Raw genomic sequence first — 27,673 nt, 5'->3', positions numbered from 1 at the left:
ATAAGACCTGAAAACTGACCCAGTTCAGAAGGAACCTATGTAACAGAGAAGCAAAAGCCAAGCACATATGTGTATTCACGATATCTACAGGTAATTCTCACATCTCACAGGGACAAATGAATCACTCGGAAGAGATTTTTCATTTGAGAAATGCTGGCTGAAAAGCCCTTCAGCTAAAACAATCAAGCAGACACACGAAAAGAAGCAGGTGCTCAAGCACCCTTGTTTAGCTCAAGGTTGGAATCTGATGCAGTTGGGTGAAGTTTCGTTTTCTTGGAAGAAGCTAAAATATTTTTTATTGAGGATTTCACATTTAATGACAAAGACCCCCAAAACTCATCTGTACTTAAAAAATTCATTTCAGTGGTGATCATTTTGTAATATATAGAAATATTAAGTCAATATGATGTGTGTCTAGAACTAACCCAGTACTGTAGATCACTTATATTTCAATTTTTTAAAATGGGAAGGGAAAAAACACTCTTCAAGACATGAGTGTGTTAGGTAATGGCTTTCTCTCCTTTTTGGTCAAACATCCTAGAGTTCTCTAGCAAACTCTTGGCCCTGAAAACACACACATATACCCTTCTTTAAGTATGAATGAGAATCTACAAAGCCTACCAACACTTTAAAATCAAGGCAAAAAACTTCGTTTGTGCACCTCTTAGATTTTCTCTGGTTCAGGCTTGTTCCATATCCTCCTTAGCCTTTGAGCTTGAATGTCAGTGTTTATAAACGAACATACAAAAAGAAAGGAAAAGAGGAAGGAAAAGCTGCTGACTTTGGATTGTGGTTGGTAGGGCACAGGAAACCACGAGGGATGCAAGATCTGTCGGCTTCATTGAGCCGACACGCGCACGCACGCACACACTTCTGGGAAGAAGAAGCCTTTGCGGGAAAGAAAGGCGCCCCCGTCCACCCGCCTCAGCAGACTGAGAGCTGGCTTGCCCCTTCCACTGTGCCCACAGGCGTCAGGTAGAGAATGAATGCCTTAGAGCCTGGAAAAACCCACCCGTTCTTCACTCCTACCTCAGGCTACCACCCTCACGGACATAGGCTGGGACCTGAAACCTGGGGCCTGGGACCAGCGCTTGCACCTGGACAAACATCTCAAGGCGACAAAATACAAAGAAGATGTAAGAGACTAAAAATAACTCTATATGTGCACAATTGGGGCACATTATGAACAATAAGTTATAAAAAGACCAAAAACCCAACTGCCGCTTCTGAGGAGTGGGGGCACAAGCGGGATGTGCACTCTGCTCACAGCACCATCAAGGGAGTGGGCAGACCACCCAAGCCACCCTGCGAGCCCAGCCCCAGGATCCACCCTTGCCCTCCCAGATAAGGAACCAGCTTGCCAACCCCTCCCAGCCTCCCTCCCATACCTGTCTCTGCTTGGGGCAGCATCAGTTCAGTTCAGTCACTCAGTCGTGTCTGACTGTTTGCAACCCCATGGACTGCAGCATGCCAGGCTTCCCTGTCCATCACCAACTCCCAGAGCTTACTCAAAATCATGTCCATCGAGTTGGTGATGCCATCCAACTATCTCATCCTCTGGCATCCCCTTCTCCTCCCGCCTTCAATCTTTCCCAGAACCATGGTCTTTTCCAATGAGCTAGTTCTTCGCATCAGGTGGCCAAAGTACTGGAGTTTCACCTTCAGCATCAGGACTGATCTCCTTCAGAATGGACTGGTTGGAACTCCTTGCAGTCCAAGGGACACTCAAGAGTCTTCTCCAACACCACAGCTCAAAAGCATCAAATCTTTGGTGCTCAGCTTTCTTCACAGTCCAAATTAGCTCTCCAAGGAAATGCAAATGGGCTATAACAACCTTCCCCTATCTCAAAACACCCACCACTGTGACCAGATCTCGCCTTCTCCAAGGATATACTGGAGATACTGGAAGAATTTGCAGCTAACAACACAGTTCTCTCTTTTTGTTCCCCTTTGGTCCTACCTGCAGCATGTGTGATTTTAGTTCCCCAACCAGGAATCAAACCTGCAGTGGAAACACAGAGTCTTAACCCCTGGACTACCAGGGAAGTCCCTACAGTGCAGTTCTTAACAGAACACTGTCTTTATTGTTCGATTGGTCTGTTGTGAGTTTTATTCATATCCCCAGCTAGACAGTAAATCCCCTGGATTCTCAAAATAGACACCAAATGCAACCACTCTCCAGTCTTTCGACTGCTGATGCTGCATCTCAGCCCTTATCTCTCTCTGGGGGATGAGGGCAACGTCTTAACTGCCCTTCATATTTTCTCTATAGTTGCTTGACAGCATGTCCTCCAAAAGCCAGGGTTATGGAGACCCAGTCTCTCCACTATGCCCAACCCTTCAGTGGGATCCTACTGCATATGTAAAAGAAAAAAAAAAAAAGTAAACTCTTACCATGGGCTACAAAGCCTCCTGGTTGGCTCTGTGTCCTCATTTCCACTCATCCTTTCCTTCACTCTCCCCTCTCCAGCCACACTGGCAGTCCTTATTTTCCTCAAACACAAGCGTGTTCCCACCTCAGGACCTCGATGTTCCTTCCTTGACACATGCTCCTCTCTCCAAATATCTGCATGACTTCATCCATCCATCCTCACTTCATCCAAGTTCTCCCGCAAGCCAACAATTCTCCAGGAGGCTTCTCTGCCTCTATAGAAAGTTGTCCCTCTCATAAGGTCTGTCTATTTTCCTTTCTTTTCCTCCCATAAAGTGAAAGTGTTAGTCAATCAGTTGTGTCCGACTCTTTGTGACCCCATGGACTGTAGCCTACCAGGCTCATCTGTCCATGGAATTCTCCAAGCAAGAATCCTGAAGTGGGTGGTCATTCCCCTCACCAGGAGATCTTCCAAACCCAGATATTGAACCCTGGTTTCCCACATTGTGGGCAGACTCTTTACCGACTGAGCCACCACTTAACTATTATCAGGTATTTATACATTTCAAACAAATGCAAGCTTACAAAGGCAGGGACCTAGCCTGTCTTCACCATTGTATCCTTAGAGACTAGCCGAGGGCCTAGCACACTATCCGCGTGAATGAACAGACACGTGTTAAATTGTTCCCCTCTACTGCAGGAATTTTGAGAGGAAAGTAGATCATTGGTTAAGAATAGTGTTTAAAGTCAGGTTGTTCTGGGTTTGGATCTTGCTATGAGAACTCAGCAAGTTTGTTAACCTCTCTGAATCTTGGTTTCTCTCCTGCAAAATGGAGGTAATATCAAAATTACATCAAAATTATGTGAAGTCCTTAATGCAACAGGTATCACTTAGTAGTGGCTCAATCATTTCAGTTCAGTTCAGTCGCTCAGTCGTGTCTGACTTTTTGTGACCCCATGGACTGCAGCATGCCAGGCTTCCCGGTCCATTACCAACTCCTAGAGCTTCCTTGAACTCATGTCCATTGAGTTGGTGATGCCATCCAACCATCTCATCTCCTGTCATCCCGTTCTCCTCCTGACTTCAACCTTTCCCAGCATCAGGGTCTTTTCCAATGAGTCAGTTCTTTGTATCAGGTGGCCAAAGTATTGGAGTTTCAGCTTCAACATCAGTCCTTCCAATGAATATTCAGGACTGATTTCCTTTAGGATGGACTGGTTTGATCTTCTGGCAGTCCAAGGGATTCTCAAGAGTCTTCTCCAACACTATAGTTCAAAAGCATCGATTCTTCGGCGCTCAGCCTTCTTTATGGTCCAACTCTCACATCTATACATGACTACTGGAAAAACCACAGCTTTGACTAGATGGACCTTTGTCAGCAAAGTAATGTCTCTGCTTTTTAATATGTTGTCTAGGTTTGCCATAGCCTTTCTTCCAAGGAGCAAGCATGTTGTAATATTTCCAGTTATCAGCAGAGGTCAGTAGCAACTGGTCACCACAGAATGCTTTACGTTTTAATAGAGACCTAGAATATTTTGTTTTGTTCCCTTTAGTCCTTTAAGAAAATGTAACTGTTGACAGCATGCTTTAAAAAAAAGTTACTGTTGACAGAATGGTAAAGCCTTGCTCAAAACACATGCTTAAATCTTTAGAAGCGAGTCTCACCCCACTGTAGGCACTTAAGAAATGTTGACTATAGAGAAGAAGAAGAAGAATCGTTAAGACTGTTATTTTAGCAGAAACATCACAAAGAATGGGAAAATGTTGTTCTTTGTTGTTCTGAAACTAAGCCCTGGCCTTATAGTTAGCATGCTGAGCATAACTTCATGTCAGGGGAGATGAAGGTTTTTCTTGCATATTTTTTCAGGCTATTCAGATATTAGTGCTTGGGGGAAATTCCTTGAGAAGCATTTTGAGCAGCCTCAAGTCCATCTATATACTTGGTTAAATTTAAAGGTGAGGTCAGAGTGCATGTACCCTTCTTGACAGTTCAAGAAAAGCAGATGTCTATCTTCTCTATTTGTTCCATGAACACAGAAAAGGGGGCTGTGGTTCAATCATGCAAAGTGGGACACGTTTTCAGTTGTATTGGAAGGATAAAGTTATGTCTAAGAAGTGACCATATTACATTAACAAACAGGTATTTGTGTTTGTATATGTCTGTCAAATAAAGGCAATTAGGTCCTAGAGGTCTGTTAGTCATTATATCACAGATACTTGGAAGTTACTTAATTTAGTTATCTTAAAAAGTCATTATGACATTAATGTTAGATAAAACTGACTCTATTTAGAGGTTTTAAAGTGGGATATAGTTTTATAATTTAAACATAACCATTTATGGACAGATACTAACAATGGAAATGAAACTCTAGATTTGGGGCCATTTGAAGGACCCACCTGAGTCTAATCTGTATCTCCTAGCCTATGACTTCAGACATATCAGGAGATTATTTAAATACCTGTTAAAGGACTAGAGAACATATGTTTTATTTATTTTTTGTTTTTATTTTTAAATTAATTTTTATTGGAGTATAGTTGCTTTACAATGCTGTGTTAATTTCTACTGTACAGCAAAGTGAATCAGCTATACGCATACATATATCTCCTCTTTGTTGGATTTCTTTCCCATTCAGGTCACCACAGAGCATTGAGGAGAGTTTTCTTGTGCTACACAATAGGTTCTTTTTTTTTTTATGTGCTGTGAAATTTTATTTTTTGCTCGTGTTTTCACGCTCTTGGGCCAGCCTTAAGAAACAGTAAAATTACATCAGTTAGGAAGACATCCAGCAGAAAATGCAACAACAGTGGGGCTTATTGGTTTTACATAATGGAAAGTCTGAACCACTGGGTAGTGGGATGTTAGCTCAGACCTCCTTTTTCTTTTTTTTTTTTTAATATAAATTTATTTATTTTAATTGGAGGCTAATTACTTTACAGTATTGTATTGGCTGTGCCCTACATCAACATGAATCTGCCACGGGTGCACACGTGTTCCCCATCCTGAACCCCCCTCCCACCTCCCTCCCCATACCATCCCTCTGGGTCATCCCAGTGCACCAGCCCCGAGCATCCTGCATCAAACCTGGACTGGCGACTCATTTCACATATGATATTATACATGTTTCAGTGCCATACAATAGGTTCTTATTAGTTATATATTCTATACATAGTATCAATTGTGTATATATGTCAATTCCAATCTCTCAATTCATCCTACCCTCCTTCCTCCTTGGTATCCATATGTTTGTAGGAGAATATACATTTTAATATAAAAAGGTTTTTAAAGTATTCATGCCATTGTTTCTGACATGGTTACCCCTGTATAAATATTTCTCCCAGTTTTTAAAAATTTATATTTTTGTACAGAGCATTGGTTTACATTTATAGGTACTCAAACCTTCCAATCGTTTCTTTTATGTTTTCTGATATTAGTGCTGTATTAAGGAATGGCTTTCATACTCTAATGGTATGTAACACAGTTTTGTCATATTTTCTTCTAGTACTTTTACTTTTCACTGGGTTGGGAAGATCCGCTAGAGAAGGGATAGGCTACCCACTCCAGTATTCTTGGGCTTCCCTTGTGGCTCAACTGTTAAAGAACCCACCTGCAATGCAGGAGACTTGGGTTTGATCTCTGGGTTGCAAAGATCCTGTGGAGAAGGGAAATGCTACCTACTCCAGTATTCTGGCCTGGAGAATTCCATGGACTGTATAGTCCATGAGGTCACAAAGAGTTGGACATGACTGATGACTTTCACTTTACTTTTCACATGTAAATCTTTATTTCACCTGTAATTTATTTTTGTGTATTGTATGAGGTAAGATATATGCAGTCTCCTCCAAATTGTTAATTAATAATGCCAAACTCTACTTACTAATATGCATTTGTTTTCTATTGATTTCAAAGACATTACCATAAACCAAAAATTATCTTATAGATCAGATATCTATATTCTCAAACAATGGGAAAGATGGAGAATTATAAACGCCAACACAATCATTCTTAATATATCCACCTGAAGTTTTTCCTTCCTGTGAGGAATTTACCCCCGAAGTAAAACAAATCTGCAAAATCTTTCATTATATTCACACCTTGAAGTTGGGGATATCAGACCTAAAGAACTTCCCAGGTGGCGCTGGTGGTAGAGAATCTGCCTGCCAGTGCGGGAGACAAAAGAGACACTGCTTCCATCTCTGGGTTGGGAAGATCCCCTGGAGTAGGAGCCGGCAAGCCACTCCAGTATTCTTGTCTGGAAAATTCATGGACAGATGAGCCTGGGAGGCTACAGTCCATGGGGTCACAAAGAGTCAGACACGACTGAGCAACTGAGCACCCATACAGACTGGACCTAAAGCATACAATTACAAACATACCCTCTATCGCTGATTCTAACTTTAAATAAACAACCCATATCTTCTATTATGAAAACTAAGTCCTAAAAGAGCTCAAGTACATGTCATGAAAAGCCATTTGGGTGTAAATATATCATAATAATACAGACTGATAACTGTACTAGGGTGTAAAATTTCAGTGTATTTTAGGTATTCTTCAACAAGTAAGTTGACTTTTACTTTCAGTACAACGGAAAACATATAAATGTTTAATAGCTTGAAGTATCAGTTATTAAACATTTAAGGAACATTACTTAGCTCTTTAAAATTGTGTTTTATTTAGAATTCTGTTGTTACTTTTCTTTAATGAGACAAAAAAAATTTTTAATGGAAAATCCTAGGAGAGGCACATGCTTATTCTTTCATCTGAAATCATGCTGCCTCTAATCTCTTTTGATATCCAGCAAGCAACATCAAGTCCATATAGGGACTTGTACAAAGGAGAAACAGGTTGTAATAAATTACTTCTTTCCAGGGCTTTATTTAATATCAATGCATCATGGAAACAGAACACTAAATTGCTACTTATAAACTAAATATGCATTTCAAATAAAACATTTAACATTCTAAAGAGCTAGATTAAAAATGCCTAGAGGTCTGATTTTAAATGGCAAGCAAAGGTGAAAATTAAATGTCATTATCTAGACCTGAACGTTTATTAGCCACGTACATAGTGAGTTTTATACTTCTGCCTCTATTTTACTCCAGGGATAGCACTGCTTTGTGGAACTAAATTTCAAAGTTTACTGTTAGGTACATTATCCTGGCTCAATATCCATAGATAAATGAAATAATTCATTATAACCCATTGTCATGATCAGTTGATAGAATACTTTTATGATCAATAACTTGACTCCATACACAAAAAATGTTACCAAAATTTAATGAATTCCAAACTGAGCTAAACCCAAATGTTAATTATTTTTGAGCTACAAATTAACCAATTTTCATAAATAACCTGTTCACAATATGACACTATCTATTGGTTTTTTAAAATATTTCTGAATTGGGCCGTTAAAATATTCTCCAAATAGAAGTAAAGTTAGATTTGGTTTGAGATTATATCTATTCCAATACAACTCTGAAACCACTCAATGAGTCAGTGGGTAGATTATTTGTACAACATTTTACCCTAAAAAAAGACCTGTTTAAGCAGAAATTTATATAAATTGCTTAAGGATGATATGTCTGTAAAATAATGATGCATTAATTATTATGTGTGCAATACAATATGTTAATATAATATATATTTATATAATTAATTATAAAGTAATTTAGGATGAAGTCACCTGAACTATAATACAAATTGAGTCTTTTTCTTCCTATTTTCATGAGTTGTCTTGATGCTCACACACAATTCTCAAGCAAATTAATAGGAAGCAAACTGTACTAACCTGCTAGGGCTGCTGTATCACCAAGTACCACAAGCTGGGCAGCTTAAACAGCATAAATTTATTGTCTCACAGTTCTGGAGGCTGGAAGCCCAAGGAAAAGGGGTCCTGAGAAAGAATCTGTCTCGGGTCCTCCCTTTGCCTTTGGTGATTTGCTGGCACGTTTTAGCTTGTAGAAACATTGCTTGGTCTCTCTCTCCATCTTTATATGCTGTTTGTCCCTGTGGCTTTCTCTGTGTCCAATTTTCCCTTTTTCTAAAGAACATCAGTTGTATCAGATTAAGGCCCACCCTAATGATCTCATCTTAACTAATTACATCTGTAAGGACCCAATTCTGAGACGGGCTTAGGATCTCAACCTATATGGACTTTGGAGGGACACAAGTCAATGCATAACACAGACAACATGCCCAAACCAGAACCCTGGATTGCCAGGTCTAATGAGAGCTGTGAAGATAAGACGGTTCAAACCCTTGACTCAAATGAAATGTTTGTTTTACTCATAAACGTTATTCACTTGTGTTAACATAGCTCTTCATTGCTCTGGCCAACTGATCCTTTCTTTTTTTTTAAAGGTTCTCTGAGTAATTCCAAAAGCAAGCCTATTTTTAATTCAGACAATTAAAAACTGGTCCCTAATAAGACTGCTTAAAAGTAATAGGGCCTTGATTGAAATACTGTTTATTGTGCAACTGAACCAGTACAATGCCAGTGTATCTGACCTCACCAAGAATTTGGAGATACTGTATGTGAAATAGAAAGGTCATTCTGAATCAAGGGTCTCCTGACAATCAGAACAATGATACAGTTTCCCTGACCCCATGTCATCTGTAATGTAATGTAACGTAGGTAGCTTTTGCCTCTAGGTAGCTTTGACCACAAAGGAGTGGGAAAAACACTATTACTTAGTCATCCACATAAAGATCTAAGCCTTCTTTGGCATTGCAAGAAGAAAACAACTAAATTTCATCTATGCAACTTGTATTAGTTTCCTGTGGTTGTTATAGCAAATGATCACAAACTTGGTAACATAAACAGCAGAAATTTATTCTCTCACAGTTCTGGAGGCGAGAAGCCCAACATCACGGTGTTGGCAGGGCAGTGCTCCTTCCGAAGGTTCTGGGGGAACATCATTCCAGGGCTCTTCCAGCTTCTGGCTCCAGGCATTCCTTGGTACGTGGCCCATAATTCTAACCTCTGCCTCTGTCTTCACAGGCCTTCTCATATATGTGTCTTTATCTCCTCTTCTAGGCTTTCCAGGTGGCACTAGTGGTAAAGAATCCACCTGCCAATGCAGGAGATGTGGGTTCCATCCCTGGGTAGAAGATCCCTTGGAGGAGGGCATGACAATCCATGCCAGTATTCTTGCCTGGAGAATCCCATGGACAGAGGAACCTGATGGGCTACAATCAATAGGGTCGTACAGAGTCGGACACAACTGAAGTGACTTAACACACACACACACACAAACACACACACACACATCTTCCCTTTTTCTGTTTCTCATAAGGACGTTTATCACTGGATTTAGGGCCCACTGGGTAATCTCGGAGGATCTCATCTCAAGATCCTTAACTTAATTAAATCTGCAATGACCCTTTTTCCAAATAAACTCATATTCACGGGTTCTTGGGGTTGGGATGTGGACATATCTTTGGGGGTGGGCACCTTTTAACTCACTGCACAACTGTCCAAGAATGCTGTTTGTATTTTAATAATATCTTTAATATTTTTCAAATTCAGTTCAGTTCAGTTCAATCGTTCAGTTGTGTCCGACTCTTTGCAACCCCATGAACCTCAGCACGCCAGGCCTCCCTGTCCATCAACAACTCCTGGAGTCTACCCAAACCCATGTCCATTGAGTCGGTGATACCATCCAACCATCTCATCCTCTATTGTCCCCTTCTCCTCCTGCCCTCAATCTTTCCCAGCATCAGGGTCTTTTCAAATCAGTCAGCTCTTCTCATCAGGTGGCCAAAGTATTGGAGTTTCAGCTTCAACATCAGTCCTTCCAGTGAACACCCAGGACTGATCTCCTTTAGGATAGACTGGTTGGATCTCCTTGCAGTCCAAGGGACATTCAAGAGTCTTCTCCAACACCACAGTTCAAAAGCATCAATTCTTCAGCACTCAGCTTTCACTCTCCAACTCTCACATCCACACATGACTACTGGAAAACCCATAGCCTTGACTAGACGGACCTTTGTTGACAAAGTAATGTCTCTGCTTTTTAATATGCTGTCTAGATTGGTCATAACTTTCCTTCCAAGGAGTAAGCGTCTTTTAATTTCATGGTTGCAATCATCATCTGCAGTGATTTTCAAATTAAGTAGTGCTATATTTGTATATTAGAAGTATGAGTTCTGTTAAATCTGCTTTAGCTTCTGGCCTCATCTTTAGGCTCGTCTCTCTTCCATCTCTGCACTTTACCCCAGACAGCAAGTTGCTCCTCACTCTTTCTCCTCAGGGTTTTTGCCTGAGGATATTATTTTATTCTGTTGCACTCTGAGTCTCCAGGTTGACTTTGCTCATGTGTCCATACTTTGGGTTTCAGTCCGAGTTACTTTTCCAGGAAGAGTTCCTGACCCAACAAATCTATGTTAGAAGTCCTTCCCATGGTATTTACAGCACCATGCTGCTAAGTCGCTTCAGTCGTGTCCGACTCTGTGTGACCCCATAGACGGCAGCCCACCAGGCTCCCCTGTCCCTGGGATTCTCCAGGCAATAACACTGGAGTGGGTTGCCATTTCCTTCTCCAATGCATGAAAGTGAAAAGTGAAAGTGAAGTCATTCAGTCGTGTCCGACCCTCAGCGACCCATGGACTGCAGCCTTCCAGGCTCCTCCATCCATGGGATTTTCCAGGCAAGAGTACTGGAGTGGGGTGCCATTGCCTTCTCCATTACAGCACCATAGAGACAAGTATAAAATGACAATCAATGGAGTAAGGCGAAGATACTAATAACAAGTATCATTCATTCAGGCTAGGACTCATGACACACTTGTCTTTATTGTTTTATGGCAGCCGTATCTACTCTGAATTTAATTGCACTGTGGTGAAGCATGTTTTCTGCATCAAATCAATCCTCTAAAGTTCTTAAAATTTCTTTTGTGATTTAGTAAACAACCAATATTTGTATATGTTGTGTGTGGGCTGAAGAGGAATTTGCATAGATCTATTTGATCAATTAAATCAAGCCTGTCAATCATATTGCTTGAATCATCTCTATCTTTACTCATGCTGGATTCTCTATCTATCATCTGATGGAGGCTTAATCACCTCTCTCACAATGATTCAGGTTTATCACCCCAAAACTCAAAGACTTTTCCCTCAGAACAATTTGATTCATTTTGAAGGGGCCAAATATTACTTAGATTGCAAAAGTAAAATTGGGCAATCTACATGAACATAAAACAAAGTGTGAATTCAAGATAATAATTCTCTTTTTTGACTCACACCTTGGTGTAATCCCCTCAAGGATGGGTGAGGCCAGGGACTTGCTTCTAATCAACATAACATGGCAAAGATGTGCTGCAAGATGAGATGCTGCTCGCATGACCATGTGATCATATATGGCAGAGGTGACAGACTGGTTCTCCTGTGGTTATGTGAGGTTTGTATGACTCCTGCCTTGATAGCAGACTTGCTTTAGAGTCTTGCTGACTTTGAAGAAGCAAGCTGCCATGAGTCCTAGAGCAACAAAGAACTTATTTCTGCCAACAACATGAGTGAACTTGGGAGCAGACCTTTCTCCACTGGAGCTGTCAGATGTAAACCCACCCACCTGTCAGCTTGACTGCAGCCTTGGGGAGGGCCCAGCTAAGGCGTGCATGGACTCTTAATGCATAAAAACTGTGAGACAACATGTGTTGCTTAAAGTTGCTAATGTTGTGGTCATTTGTTTTGCAGCATAGAAAACAAATACTATCTAGGAAACATTTACCACTGAGAATATATTGAGGATTAGAAACAGATAGACGGCCAGCCCAAGAAAATCTAAATATCATAACTATGTTTCCTGGGAGCTTCCAGGTGGCTCAGTGGTAAAGAATACACCTGCTAATGCGAGGAGACATGGGTTCGATCCCTGGGTGGGGAAGATCCCCTGGAGGAGGAAATGCCAACCCACTCCAGTATTCTTGCCTGGGAAATCCCATGGACAGAGGAGCCTGGCGGGCTACAGTTTATGGGTTCACAAAGAGTCAGACACGACTCAGTGACAGAGCACACACTACATTTCCTAGGCTCTTTATTTTTTCTTCTCTTGTACTATAAACATATTTAAGTGAACGAAGATTTCTGAATATGTGTGCTTTGTATGGCATTTTTGTAATGGAATACACACACACAAAGAAACATCCTAAATGCCCCCAAGAAAGGTGGACTACTTAAATATATCTGGGTGTGTCCAAATAATGGAACAGCATTTAAAATATTCATACATATCAACATAGATGGATAGCCAAGAGATCCTACTAAATTAGAAATTATTGATATATGATAAAAAGTACAATCCAATTTGAGCTAAAAAAAAGAAAAGATACACTGTAAGTGAGATAACACCTGCTCGCTGCAAATAGGAAGAAGATAGAGAAGATAAACGTCATACGTTTAAATTCATAAGGCCATTCTAATGCTAGTAGTGAATCTAAAAAAGGTTTCATTTTCTTATAGTAGGTAAATGTTCTGTGCACAGAAATTACTTCAATTCCTAGGATTATCTAAATTAGCTTGTTCTTCCTAAAATAATGAAAAAACTTCTTAAATACTGGTGCTGATTTTTAAATTGGTGAAGAGCCGTCAATTTGTGGCAATGAGATCCCATGGGGACAAGACCATGTTTGATATCTGCTGCAATTCCTGTTTCTTCCGCCGGCCAGATCCAATGAACAATATTTGTGGCATGCAAATCACCCAGGGATTGCCTGCAGCACTCTGTACATGCCCAGCTGTGCAGTCATCAGCCTGACACCTTAGAACATAGATGCTGCTGGCTTTTATCATCTTGGCATGAATCCAAGGCTCATTCTCCAATGGAATAGACAAGAGATAAATCATCTTACTGACTCAACCTCGCCATCACCAGACTCCTTTGTTGTGAACACTTAGCACACAATGAACACAAACTGATCAGTTGCATGAGTCACAGCTGGCCCTGAGACCTCAGTGTAAAAATCAGACCAGCTTTTCTTCAATAGCCTCTAAGTATATAAATATCAGCTTCAAATATTTAAGATACTACATACCAAAAAGGAAAAGTGCAATTTCATTTGCAGCAAAACTGCTCTCTCACTGAATGATCAGGACTCAGTGTTCCCATTCTGGCAAGATCAGACAGCAGGAAAATATATTTGTTTAATCACAGTCTTTGAAGAGAATAGCACATTCTTAGGCTACAACTTTCTGGAAGAGAGTTTAGGATATATGATACATCAGAACCTTCCCTGAAAATGATTTTAATTCAATAATAGGCAGCAACTTTCCACAACTTTCTATGTGTCCTCCACTATATTAAGACCTTCCTTGAAAAGGGTTGCAATTCAATAATTATATTGTTATTGTTAGGCTATCTGCAATGAAAAAAAGAAATACTTTCCCTAAAATTACCACACAGTATAAGGTAAAAATGGGACTTGGAACCTAAAATTTTCTAGGTCATTTTCTATATGACATTATTTTACTCTCCCAGTAAAGACTCATTAGCATTAGTCGCTCGGTCGTAGCCGACTCTTTGTAACTTCATGGACTGTAGCCCGCCAGGCTCCTCTGTCCATGGGGGTTCTTTAGGCAAGAACACTAGAGTGGGTTGTCATTTCCTTCTCCAGGGGTTCTTCCCGACCCAGAGATTGCACCCGGGTCTCCCGCATTGCAGGCAGATGCTTTACCCTCTGAGCCACCAGGGAAGCCCCAAGTGTGGTACCATTTCCTTCTCCAGAGGATCTTCCCAACCCAGGGATCAAACCCAGGTCTCCTGCATTGCAAACAGATTCTTTACCGTCTGAGCCACCAGGCAGCCCACTGCCAGAAAGACCCATTTGAGTACAGTAAAAATGAGGTCTGTAGACACATTTGCATTTTACTGTTTTCTAAAAATAGAATGAATGTAATTTTCAGAGTCATTTCATGACACCGCCTTGATATGTAAAATATTTGCTTCTAAACCAAGACTGTTTCTACTTCAATCTTTTTTTTTTCATTAAATGAGTGATTTATTATTTTTCTAGAGAGAATCTTTTACTTCTGGGTCAGTCTACACAGAGAGCATCCAGCATCACTCTGGTGACTAGGAGCCACCTCTCTAATTCACATAAATCTTCTTGTTCAGGTGCTAAGTCGTATCCAACTCTTTGTGATCCCTGTGAACTACAGCACACCAGGCTCCTCTGTCCTCCACTATCTCCTAGAGTTTGCTCAAATTCATGTCCATTGAGTCAGTGTTGCTATCTAACCATATCATCCTCTGCTGCCCTCTTCTCCTTTTGCCTTCAATCTTTCCCAGCATCAGGGTCTTTTCCAATGAGTTGGTTTTTTGCATCAGGTGGCCAAATAAACTTCTACTACAATCTTAAACCTATATTTTACAAATTCATTTAAAAAAAGAACAACTGGACATTCGTATGCAAAAAAAAAAAAAAGTTAATCTAGACATAGATCTTAGAGCCCTCATAAAAATTAACTCAAAATGGATCCTGGATCTAAATGTAAAACACAAAACTATAAAGCTCCTAAAGATAACAAAGGAGAGACATCTATATGACCTTGAGTAAGGCGATGATTTTTTAGATATAGCAAAGATAAGATCCACAAAAGGCAGTCGATAAGACTTCACTAAAATTAAAACCATTTTTTAAGAGAATGTCAAGAGAATGAGAATTCAAGCCTCAGCCTGGAAAACATTTGCAAAAGACACATCTGATAAAGGACTGTTATTTAAAATAAATAAAGAACTAAAAACTCAAAAATAAAATAACCAAATTTTTAAATGGCAAAAGATCTGAACAGACACCTCTCCAGAGAAAATATATAGATGGCCAGTAAGCATATGAAAAGATGCCCAACATCACATGTCATTCAGGAGATGCAAATTAAAGCAAGAATAAGATACCCTGATGCTGGGAAAGACTGAGGGCAGGAGGAGAAGGACGACAGAGGATGAGATGGTTGGATGGCATCACTGACACAATGAACATGAGTTTGAGCAAACTCCAGGAGATGGTGAAGGACATGGAAGCCTGGCATGTTGCAGCCCACAGGGTCGCAAAGATTCAGACATAACTTAGCTACTGAACAGCAACGACACACATCTATTAGAACGGCCACCATGCCAAAGGCTGATAAAGATGAGGAATAACAGGAACTCACATTCATTGCTGGTGGGAATACAAAGTGGTATCACCATTTTGGAAGACAGTGTGGAAATTTCATATCAAAACAAACATACTCGTACTATATGATCCAGCAATCATGCTTCCAGGTATTTCCCTAAATGAACTGAAAACTTACATCCATACAAAACTCTGTACCTGGGTAGTTTACAGCAGCTTCATTCATAATTGCCAAAACTCGGAAGCAACCTATCCCTTCAGTAGGTGAAGGATAAATAAACTGTGGTACATCCAGACAATGGAATATTATTCAGTGCTAAAAATAAATAAGAAATAAGCTATCAAGCCATGAGAAGACATGAAGGAAACAAAGGTTAAAAAAGTTAATTTGAAAAGTAGTAGTTTGTATGATTCAAACTACAGGACATTATGGAAAGTGCAAAACTATGGAGACAGTAAAAAGATTAGTGGTTGCCAGGGGCTATAGAGGGGTGGGAAGGACTGCTACACAGAGTGTAGAGGATTTTCAGGGCAGTGAAATTATTCTGTGTACTACTACTACACTTTTGTCAAAACCCACAGAACGTTCAACATCAAAAGTGGTTTTTGAGCAGAAAGAAAGGCCTGAAGTGCAAAGCCACCACTGCAGAAACTCAAGAGACTGCAGTGGCAGAGGATGGGATGACGGAAAGTAGGGTCCAACCACTGAAGACGGTTGCCTTTCCTCCAGGCTTCAGCATTTCAGAAATTAAGAACAAACAATGGTGACACTTAACGTTTGGTAGAAATAGCAGCAACAGAAGAAAAAGTTGGCAGTTAAGAAAAACTCAGAGAGAGAGGCTCTCAGTAATAAGCCCGTACCCAAGACCATGGACAACCAGTGAAATGTATGATGAAAATGTCATATATATCCTAATGATGAAGAGGTTGTTTATGACGAAGCTACAGACGAATTTGCTTCTTACTTCAATAGACAAACTTCTCCCAAGATTCTCATCACTACATCAGGTTGATCTCATGGGAGAACAGTACAACTCTATGACCATTTCTCTGCAGTTATACCAAACTCACATGCTTATTACAGAAGAGCACTGGCTCTGAAAAAATTATTTCACAGTGCCATCTCAAGAGATTTCACAGACCTGATTGTTATTAATAAAGATCATAAAATACCAAATGGATTAATTCTGAGTCAGCTGCAAAACGGCTCAGTTGCTCAGTTTAAGCAGTGTTCATCTGCATAAAGAAATTAAACAGAGTGGAGCCGCTCAGTCGTGTCCGACTCTTTTCGACCCCATGGACTATTGTCTATCAGACTCCTCTGTCCATGGGATTTTCCAGGCAAGGGTGCTGGAGTGGGTTGCCATTTCCTTCTCCAGGGGATGTTCCCAACCCAGGGATTGAACCCAGGTCTCCCACACTATAGGCAGACTCTTTACCGTCTGAGCCACCAGGGAAGTTAAAGAAATTAAGAGAAGAGGCAAAGACCCAACAGTACACACACCTGAAATAATTTTGAGCAATTTTAGCAACACAGCTGGGTCATTCTATTGGATAGATGTTTGTATCTCTCTTTCCCCTTAATCCTCAATTTATTGGAAGGCAGGTTGCTACACTCCACAATCAACAGGATTATGTATTCTTCAGATGTCACAGATTCATATTCAAGAGAGAAAGGAAAGTGGGAATTCAGGAACTTGCACCACATTTTACCTTAAAATTAGGATCTCTTCAGAAAGGAACCTTTGATTCTACATATGGAGAATATGAATGGGTCCATAAGCCCTGGGAAATGGGTAGAAGTAGAAGAAAATTCCATTTATAAAGGACTGAGGGCGTACTACAGGACTGTGAGGAATAGGCCTATCTTGAATTTATGAAACAAGACCCTTTTCAAAATGGCAACTCCTGATTTCATGAAACTTCTTTCATGTATAAAGAAAGCTGAGTGCCGATGAATTGATGCTTTTGAACTGTGGTGTTGGAGAAGACTCTTGAGGGTCCCTTGGACTGCAAGGAGATCCAACCAGTCCATTCTAAAAGAAATCACTCCTGCATATTCATTGGAAGGACTGATGCTGAAGCTGAAACTCCAATACTTTGGCCATCTGATGCAAAGAACTGACTCATTTGAAAAGACCCTGATGCTGGGAAAGATTGAAGGCTGGAGGAGAAGGGGATGACAGAGGATGAGATGGTTGGATGGCATCACCGACTCAATGGACATGAGTGAGTAAACTCCGGGAATTGCTGATGGACAGGGAGACTTGGTGTGGGGCAGTCCATAGGGTCGCAAAGAGTCGGACACAACTGAGTGACTGAACTGAACTGAACTTTCATGTCTGTACAAAGTATGAAGTGCCACAAATTACCACTATTTATGCAGCAAATAAAAAATCATGTTGGTAAGAAAAAAGGTGATTTCTAATGTAGACCATGACAGACTTTGGATGACAATGATACGTTAATTTAGGTCCACCCATTGTAACAAATGTACCACTCTGGTGGGGGGTGTGGATAATAGGGAGAGTTGTACATGTGTGGAAACAAGAATAAATGGGAACTCCCCGTATTATCTGCTCAGTTTTCCTGTGAACCTAAAAATCACTCTAAAAAAAGAAAATGTATTAGTTAAAAAGTCAAGCATTCAAAATTGCATTTGCCAATTTTAGGAAATACCAGTTTAAGGTATTTTAGTAAGTTGGGGAGCTCTAAATAGGATAATTAAATTGTGTTACAATGTTGTGTTGGTTTCTGCCTTACAACAACCTGAATCAGCCATAGGTACACATGTAACCCTTCCCTCTTGAGCCTCCCTCCCACCTCCCACCCCATCCCACCCCTCTAGGTGGTCACAGAGTACAAGGCTGAGCTGCCTGCTTCAAACAGCAAGTTCCCACTAGCCATCTATTTTCCATTTGGTAATGTACATGCTTCAGTGCTACCCTCTCAATTCATCTCACCCTCTCTTTCCACTGCTGTGTACACATCCTGTTCTCTATGTCTGCACTCTCTATTGCTGCCTTGCAAGTAGGTTCATTAGTAGCATTTTTCTGGATTCCAAATATATGCATTAAGATACTATACTTGTTTTTCTTTTTCTGACTTACTTTACCCTGTATAACAGGCTCTAGATTCATCCATTTCACTAGAACTGACTCAAATTTATTCCTTTTTATGGCTGAGTAAACTAAAAAGCCTCTTGATGAAAGTGAAAGTGGAGAGTGAAAAAGTTGGCTTAAAGCTCAACATTCAGAAAACGAAGATCATGGCATCCGGTCCCATCACTTCATGGGAAATAGATGGGGAAACAGTGGAAACAGTGTGTCAGATTTTATTTTGGGGGGCTCCAAAATCACTGTAGATGGTGATTGCAGCCATGAAATTAAAAGACACTTACTCCTTGGAAGGAAAGTTATGACCAACCTAGATAGCATGTTCAAAAGCAGTTACTTTGCCAACAAGGTACATCTAGTCAAGGCTATGGTTTTTCCTTTGGTCATGTATGGATGTGAGAGTTGGACTGTGAAGAAGGCTGAGCGCCGAAGAATTGATGCTTTTGAACTGTGGTGTTGGAGAAGACTCTTGAGAGTCCCTTGGACTGCAAGGAGATCCAACCAGTTCATTCTGAAGGAGATCAGCCCTGGGATTTCTTTGGAAGGAATGATGCTAAAGCTGAAACTCCAGTACTTTGGCCACCTCATGCGAAGAGTTGACTCATTGGAAAAGACTCTGATGCTGCAAGGGATTGGGGGCAGGAGGAGAAGGGGACGACAGAGGATGAGATGGCTGGATGGCATCACTGACTCAATGGACGTGAGTTTGAGTGAACTCCGGGAGTTGGTGATGGACAGGGAGGCCTGGCATGCTGTGATTCATGGGGTCGCAAAGAGTCAGACATGACTGAGTGACTGAACTGAACTGAACTGAACTGAATACTCCCTTGTAAAATGTAATTTTAAAAATATAACAAATATATAGGTAAAATGTAGATACCCAGGAGAAGGTATAAAAACATACTTGCTGCTGCTGCTGCTAAGTCGCTTCAGTCAAGCTCAACTCTGTGTGACCCCATAGATGGCAGCCCACCAGACTCCCCCATCCCTGGGATTCTCCAGGCAAGAACACTGGAGTGGGTTGCCATTTCCTTCTCCAATGCATGAAAGGGAAAAGTGAAAGTGAAGCCACTCAGTGGTGTCTGACTCTTAGCGACCCCATGGACTGTAGCCTACCATACTTAGTGTCCCACAAATAGAAGCAGCCTAAAGAACAGTATCATGTGGATTTCAAAGAAGCGGCGTCTCTAGGTGAGCTTTAGCCAGTGCTTGAAGTGGGGGAAAGGAAACAGCTCAAGGTTCTCCTTTGGGCGGTTCATGTACTTTTGCTTCTCCATTTCTGGAGGAATACACACTGAGCATTGGCTTAGCATCAGGTCAAGGGAGGAGCCGGCTGGGGTGGTTTGGGTGATGGGCGGCAGACCTGGGAAGTGATCCATCTCAGTTCCTTTACTGGGATCTCAAAGTCAATCTATGGCGGTATATTTCTGGCTTAGTTCCCTCATTACTTACTTTCATACCTTCGTTATAAATTTCCAGAATAAATGGCATTGTACCATAATCCTAGAAGTGGAACAGATTCCATGAAAACAGCCCTACAGAATAAGAAAAAAATCTTAGGGCTACCATTATTTTTTTTTTTCCTTTTCTACTCACTATGTCTCTTAATGATGCTTTTTTAGAATACCTGCCCTTTATGAAGGGCTTCCCTTGTGGCTCAGCTAGTAAAGAATCCGCCTGCAATTCAGGAGACCTGGGATTGATCCCTGGGTTGGGAAAATTCCCCCAGAGAAGGGAAAGGCTACCCACTCCAGAATTCTCACCTGGAGAATTCCATGGACTTTATAGTCCATTGGGTCACAAAGTGTCAGACACGACTGAACGACTTTCACTGAGCTCTTTATGAGAAGTCCGGCATTTCTAAGATGCATATACAGTTGCAAGGAACGGGATCTAAACTTCCTTTGCTGATAAGACCCAGTCTGTGGGATTTGGGAGTGAAGTTAGATCCATGGCCTTGTATTTTCCCTGTTAGAGTGAGAAAGTCTTCAACTGAGTGCATACTCAATGGGTATACCATCGGGCAGAGCACTGCTGCAGGCGATGTAGATGGAGGCAGGAAGGGTTCTAAAGACTGCTGTCCTTAAAGAAGCTTAAATCTCCTTGAAGTGCACCATACATAAGTTAGTTACTATTTAAAATAAAAAAAAAAAAAACTTTTATTAAAACCTGAGAAGGATGTTCCGTTTTTGCATAAAGCACTTTAATCCCTGCCTCATGACTTTCAACAAGGAACTCTGCTGCTGAAGAGAGAGAAAGAAGAAAGAATTTGTGGTATAAGGCATTCCTATAGCTTGTGTTTCTTCAAGTAACAAAAACATGAAGCACTGGGAATTCGATGGTGGTCCAGTAGTTAGATTTCATACTTTCACTGCCATGGCCCAGGTTTGATCCTGGTTAGGGAACTAAAATCCCACAAATTCCCTAGGTCAGGAAGATCCTCTGGAGTACGAAATGGCAACCTACTCCAATATTATTGCCTGGAAAATTCCATGAACAGAGGAACATGGTGGTCTACAGGCCATGGGATCACAAAGAGTTGGACACGACTGAACACTGAGCAAGCTATGTAACAACCCCATAAAGGATTAATGATAGTTGTCTACTTAGCATTAGTTTTACTAAGTATTTATTTTTGAGCTATAATAAGGGGATAGGTGTTTAGTAATAAGATTATTTGGGTAAATGAGTTGGAACTGGAAATGCAGTACATCAAGATTTCCAGGAGAAATATCAACAACCTCAGACATGCAGATGATACCATTCTAATGGCAGAAAGTGAAGAGGAACTAAACAGACTCTTAATAAGGATGAAAGAAGAGAGTGAAAAAGCTGGCTTAAAACTCAACATTAAAAAACTAAGATCATGTCATTTGGTCCCATCACTTCATGGCAAGTAGATGGGGAAAAAGTGGAAGCAGTGACAGATTTTATTTTCTTGGGCTCCAAAATCACTGCAGATAGTGACAGCAGCTATGAAATTAAAAGACACATGCTCCTTGGAAGAAAAGGTATGACAACCTAGACAACATATTAAAAACCTGAGAATATCACGTTGTCAACATAAGTCTGTATAGTCAAAGCTATGATTTTCCCATTAGTCATATATGGATGTAGAGTTAGACCATAAGGAAGGCTGAGCACCAAAGAATTGATGCTTTTGAACTGTGGTGCTGGAGAAGACTCTTGAGAGTCCCTTGGACAGCAAGGAGATAAAACCAGTTAATCCTAAAGAAAATCAACCTTGAATATTCATTGGAAGGACTGAAGCTAATGCTGAAGCTCCAATACTATGGCCACCTGATGCAAAGAGCCTACTGGTTGGAAAAGACCCTGTTGGTGGGAAAGATTGAAGGCAGGAGAAGGGGATGACAGATGATGAGATGGTTGGATGGCATCACTGATTCAATGGACAACAGTTTGAGCAAACTCCAGGAGACAGCGAACGACAGGGAAGCTTGGAGTGTTGCAGTCGATGGGGTCATCAAAAGTCGGTCACGACTGAGCGACTGAGCAACATACAGTACCTACAGAGATCCTACAACCGTAACCAAACATGTCGCCAAATCAAAGATTTGATATTTCTTAAATTTCCCCTAAAATTAGATAAAATTGATATGACTGACTGTGGCTTCCTGGACATACTTCATCCATACAAGACAAGAGGATTTTCATGTGATAGTAAAATAAAGGCTTTTAATCTTAAATAAACAATATCTGTGAATACTCATCTTATTATTGTAAAGTGAAGTGAAGTGAAGTGGCTCAGTCGTGTCCGACTCTTTGCAACCTCATGGACTGCAGCCCACCAGGCTTCTCTGTCCATGGGATTTTCCAGGCAAGAATACTAGAGTGGGTTGCCATTTCCTTCTCCAAGGGATCTTCCCGACCCAGGGATCAAACCCGGGTCTCTTGCATTTTAGGCAGATGCTTTACCATCTGAGCCACCAGGGACTATTGCAAGAAAGAGTCAAATCACATTATTTATTTTTGTCAGGCATCCGAGATTTTCATCCTCCTCTTGTCACAGACATCACCTTAGCAGAGAGTGAAAACCCCAGGAAGGTGAAAATACAGAAGCAATTCCGCTGACTGTTTCTCAGAGGTCAGCGTGGATCACACTGTCTGCTCTCTGATGAGGTCTGTGACGCTGTGTTACAGATGGCGCATCTTACAGGTTGTTCCCAGTGACGAACAACACACTGCAGAGAACACTTCAGATGAATCTGAGCAGCAGTCTGAACGCTCCTTTAATTTGAATTTCTTGATTCCAGGGCTGATAATTCTTGTCCTGGAAGAGCACACTGCTCTGTTTGGGCTCCATTTCAATAAGTGTCTCCTTGGAATTTTTTCCTCCCCTTGGCAGCACACTCAGCAGTAAACAACTCCACGGGACTGCCATGCAGTGACACACACTGCAAGAGAAAGGCCTCCTACACGCAGGAGCCTCTTCATGCCCCATAAAGTGGCCAGTACAACCTTCAGCTTTTGCACAGCTATGTCTCTCACTAATTTGTATCACCTTCCATCCCCACACTCAAGGGCATTTTCTGGAGATACCATGATGAGGCCAAACTGTATTTCTTCATCACAGAGAAGTATTAGCTACATTAGAAGAAAGCCCATATTACTTAATTTAATGTTTACATTAGAAGAAAGCCCATATTACTTAATTTAATGTTTAGCTGATTCCTCACAAAAGTGGGGCTTGATAGAAATTCAAATGCTGCAACTTCACGTGGTTTTAAAAATATCACCAAAAGGACAATTTAGACTGGGTACCAGAAATATGTTCTTCTCTTTCTGAGATGGTAAAATTCCTTCCCTGACACTTTCTAGCTTTCCCCCCGCTCAGGAACTGTCCAGGGAAAGGATGTACAATAAATATGATTTTCATATAATAGATCTGTATTCATACTTGGAATTAGAAAATCTCATCATTTCTCTGGGTATCTTTAAGAAAACCATAAACTACACCCTCCTTCATTTCATAATGTAATTATCATCACCATCTTCTATGCATTTAAAAAATTTTTGTTTATTTATCTCTTTATGGCTGCCCACAGGCTTTTTCTAGTTTCAGCGAGCAGGGGCTACTCTCTTGCTGCAGTGTTTGGGCTTCTCTGCAGGGGCTTTTCTTGTTGCATAGTATGAGCTCCAGGGTGTGCAGGTTTCAGCAGTTGTGGGGCATGGGCCTAGTTGCTTCCCAATATGTGGAAACTTCCTGGACCAGGGGTTGAATCCGTGTCCCCTGCATTGATAGGTGGATTCTTAACCACCGGACCACGAGGAAAATCCACCACTTTCTATATCGATTGAACATGTACTCTGACCTCTATTAGGCACTGGGGATAAAGAGATTAATAGGGCAATCTTTGGCTTCCCTGGTTGTCTCAGTGGTCAAGTGCAGGAGATATGGGTTTGATCCCTGGGTCAGGAAGATCCCCTGGAGGAGGAAATGGCAACCTACTACAGTATTCTTGCCTGGGAAATCCCATGGTCAGAGAAGCCTTGTGGGCCACAGTCCATGGGGCTGCAAAAGAGTCAGACACATCTTAGCAACTAAACAACAACGAAGGCCATCTTTACCCTTCAGTTCAGTTCAGTTGCTCAGTCGTGTCCAACTCTTTGCGACCCCATGAATCACAGCACGCCAGGCCTCCCTGTCCATCACCAACTCCTGGAGTTCACTCAGACTCACATCCATTGAGTCAGTGATGCCATCCAGCCATCTCATCCTCTGTCGTCCCCTTCTCCTCCTGCCCCTAATCCCTCCCAGCATCAGAGTCTTTTCCAATGAGTCAACTCTTCCCATGAGGTGGCCAAAGTACTGGAGTTTTAGTCTTAGCCTCATTCCTTCCAAAGAACACCCAGGACTGATCTCCTTTAGAATGGACTGGTTGGATCTCCTTGCAGTCCAAGGGACTCTCAAGAGTCTTCTCCAACACCACAGTTCAAAAGCATCAATTCTTTGGGGCTCAGCTTTCTTCATAGTCCAACTGTAGCATCCATACATGACTACTGGAAAAACCATAGCCTTGACTAGACGGAACTTTGTTGGCAAAGTAATGTCTCTGCTTTTGAATATGCTATCTAGGTTGGTCATAACTTTCCTTCCAAGGAGTAAGCATCTTTTAATTTCATGGCTACAATCATCATCTTTACCCTTATGTAAATCCAATAAATTTTGCAAAACAAATTTTGCAATCTAAAATTCTAATGCATTTAAATTACCTTACCATTGGCCAGAAAGTGGAGGGAAAGAACCTTAAAAATGAAACCTTCAGTAGGGAAAATACAGCCTGGGGAGGGTTGGGACTAGCACTGTAAAAGAAATCAGACTTCTCTTAAGCAAGAGAGCCCACAGTGATGGGCTGAAGAACACTCTAATTCCTCCACCCAACATGGCCACATCCTAACCTCCAGAATCTGTGCATGTTGCTGTTGTTTTTCAGCTGCTCAGTCGTGTCCAACACTTTGTGATCCCATGGACTGCAGCACACGAGGCTTCCCTGTGCATATGTTGCCTTATATGACAGAAGAGACTTTGCAAGTGTGATTAAATTAGATCTTGAGATTATCCTAGATTATCTGGGTGGGCTCAGTCTAACTACAAGAGTCCTTAGAAAAGGGAGCCAAGAGGATGAGAATCAGGGGAGAAGATGTAAGGACCAGACCAGATGTTAGAGATGAGAAGAAGCGCTGGTACTGGCTTTGAAGATGGAGAAAGGGGCCATGTGCCAAGGGGTGTGGGTGGACTCTACATGAAAATAAAGGCAAGGAAATGAATTCTCCTCTAGAGCTTCGCAGGTGGTGCTAGTGGTAAAGAACTCGTCTGCCAGAGTAGGAGATACAAGAGACATGGGTTCAATTCCTAGGTCAGGAAGATCCACTGGAGAAGGAAATGGCAACCCACTCCAGTATTCCTGCCTAGAGAATCCCATGGACAGAGGAGTCTGCTGGACTACAGTCCATGGGGTCACAAACAGTCCGATACAACTGAAGAGACTCAGCATACACCTAGCACACACACACGAGTTTCCAAAGAAATGCAGCCCTACTGGCACACTTCAGATTCCAGAACCATAAGAAAATAAACGTGTGGCTTAAGCCACTAAGCTTGCAGTTATTTGTTACAGCAACGACAGGAAACTAATACAGACTCTCTTTACCCCACTAGAAGCTAGACTTGGTTCCCAGCACAAAGACAGATACATTTGATCCTTGCAGCTCCAAGCATAATAAACCTTTGTGCATGTGTGGTCAATCGTGTTTGACTCTGTGACCCCATGCACTGCAACTCTCCAGGCTCTTCTGTCCATGGAATTTTCCAGGCAAGAATACTGGAATAGGTTGCCATTTCCTCTTCCAGGGGATCTTCCTGACCCAGGGATCAAACCTGAGTCTCCTGCATTGGCAGTCAGATTCTTTGCCATTGAGCTACCTGGGAAGCCTTCAATAAACTTTCAGCACTGGCCTATCCTAAATTGACTATTTCTTTGAACTTATCTTCTACCACTCTCCTTTGAAATCATGTCACTTCCTCTATGTTGACCTCCAAGCCATCCCCCCAGTGGATGAAGCCTGCCCGATCTCATGTTGTTCTCTTTTTCTGACACTCACAGCTTCTTCACATATCTGCATGTCCTCAGAGACGCCTTCCTTGACCACTCTGTCTTCAAGCAGCCATGTCATGCTCCTGACACCACATTCTATTTTGCTTCACAACACTTACAACTACCTCATATATTTGCTCATGTACCCATCTCCCCTGATAGAATGTAAGCCCTGTTTTGTTCACTGCTATATGGCCAGAACCTGGACAATTTCTGCAACACTTGCTCAATGCAAAATTTTTAAGTACACAAAACTACTATGGGGGTCTTGATTGGCACGGCAAATAGTACTGGGGTATTTCTCTTTCTCCAGATAAAGAACATTAGCTCTAGGCCTTTCCTTGTTAGAGTGTCTAATCTTTGTATACTTCAAGTTAATGAGGAAAAATGAGCAGCAACTTCCCTTGGAAATATTAAGAAAGATATCTTTCACTTTCTGACTGAGAGAAAGGGAGAGTTTTATTTCAGACGAGGCAATAGAATAAATATGCTATATGGAAATAATTGTTGAGTTGAATTGTTGAAATCTAACTTCAATATCTCTCTGAGTCCTAAGACACTCCCTCTCTTTCTCTCTCTCCCATCTTTTATATACTTATGTATATACTTTATATAGCAAAAGATACATATTGGGATAGTACACAATTTATGAAACTTTATTCCACAAATAAAACCTATAATGATATCTCAAAAGGCTATGAATTACTAATAGGTGGATCATAGATCTGGCTCAAATTGAGTAACTTTCTATAAGACCTAAGCTATTACAGAGAATAAGATAATGCTTATGACTGAGAAGACACTCACAAGTTCATATTTTAACCAATATAACAACACTTGTGTGTAATATGATAATAAATATAATAACCACAAAATAATAAAAATGGTTTTTAAACAATCAAACTATAATTTACAGAGCAAACTATTTCCTGCCTAAATCAATCCTCTTGTGAAGTACTTCACTCATCCTAATGAAGTTATTAGTGTTCAGAACATTTTTATAAATTCGATTGGAATTACCATCAGAGATGGAAGAAAGAAGATACACAAATGGCCAGCAAACATAAGAAAGAAAGCTCAACATCATTAGTCATAAGGGTAATGCAAACCAAAACCATGGTGAGACAATATTTCACATCACTAGGATGGCTATGACTTAAAAAATGAAAAGTGACCTGTGTTGATGAGGATATTCATAAGCTGGAACCCTCATATATTACTGGTGGGCATGTGAAACGGTGCAGCCACTGTGGAAACAGTTTAGTAGTTCCTCAAAAGTTAAACACAGAATTACCATATGACTTAGGCAATTCTACTTCTAGGCATATACCCCAAAGAACTGAAAACAGATACCCCAAAATACATGCACACAGATGCTTACAATATTTAACACTATTCATGACACAAATGTCCATCAGTGGATGACACACAAAATGTGGCATATCCACGCAGAATCCATACT

General features: G+C 41.1%; 1 protein-coding gene and 1 pseudogene across 8 annotated transcripts in view; one reads left to right on the top strand and one right to left on the bottom strand.

Annotated features, from left to right (window-relative positions):
* Positions 1-27,673, bottom strand: part of PHACTR2 (phosphatase and actin regulator 2) — a 299,218-nt gene that overhangs the window by 172,050 nt on the left and 99,495 nt on the right. The gene's annotated exons all lie outside the window — the stretch shown is intronic.
* Positions 821-25,816, top strand: LOC147366251 (ribosome production factor 1 pseudogene; annotated as a pseudogene). Its single transcript, XR_015132551.1, has 3 exons — positions 821-970; positions 1,035-1,136; positions 16,062-25,816. The product of XR_015132551.1 is annotated as a ribosome production factor 1 pseudogene (transcript).

Source organism: Bos grunniens, chromosome 9 (assembly GCF_055505025.1).
Source record: "Bos grunniens cultivar Pamir isolate PY7600 chromosome 9, Bosgru_T2T1.0, whole genome shotgun sequence".
Classification (NCBI taxonomy): Eukaryota; Metazoa; Chordata; class Mammalia; order Artiodactyla; family Bovidae; genus Bos; species Bos grunniens.
This window is presented reverse-complemented; position numbering and strand designations above follow the sequence as displayed.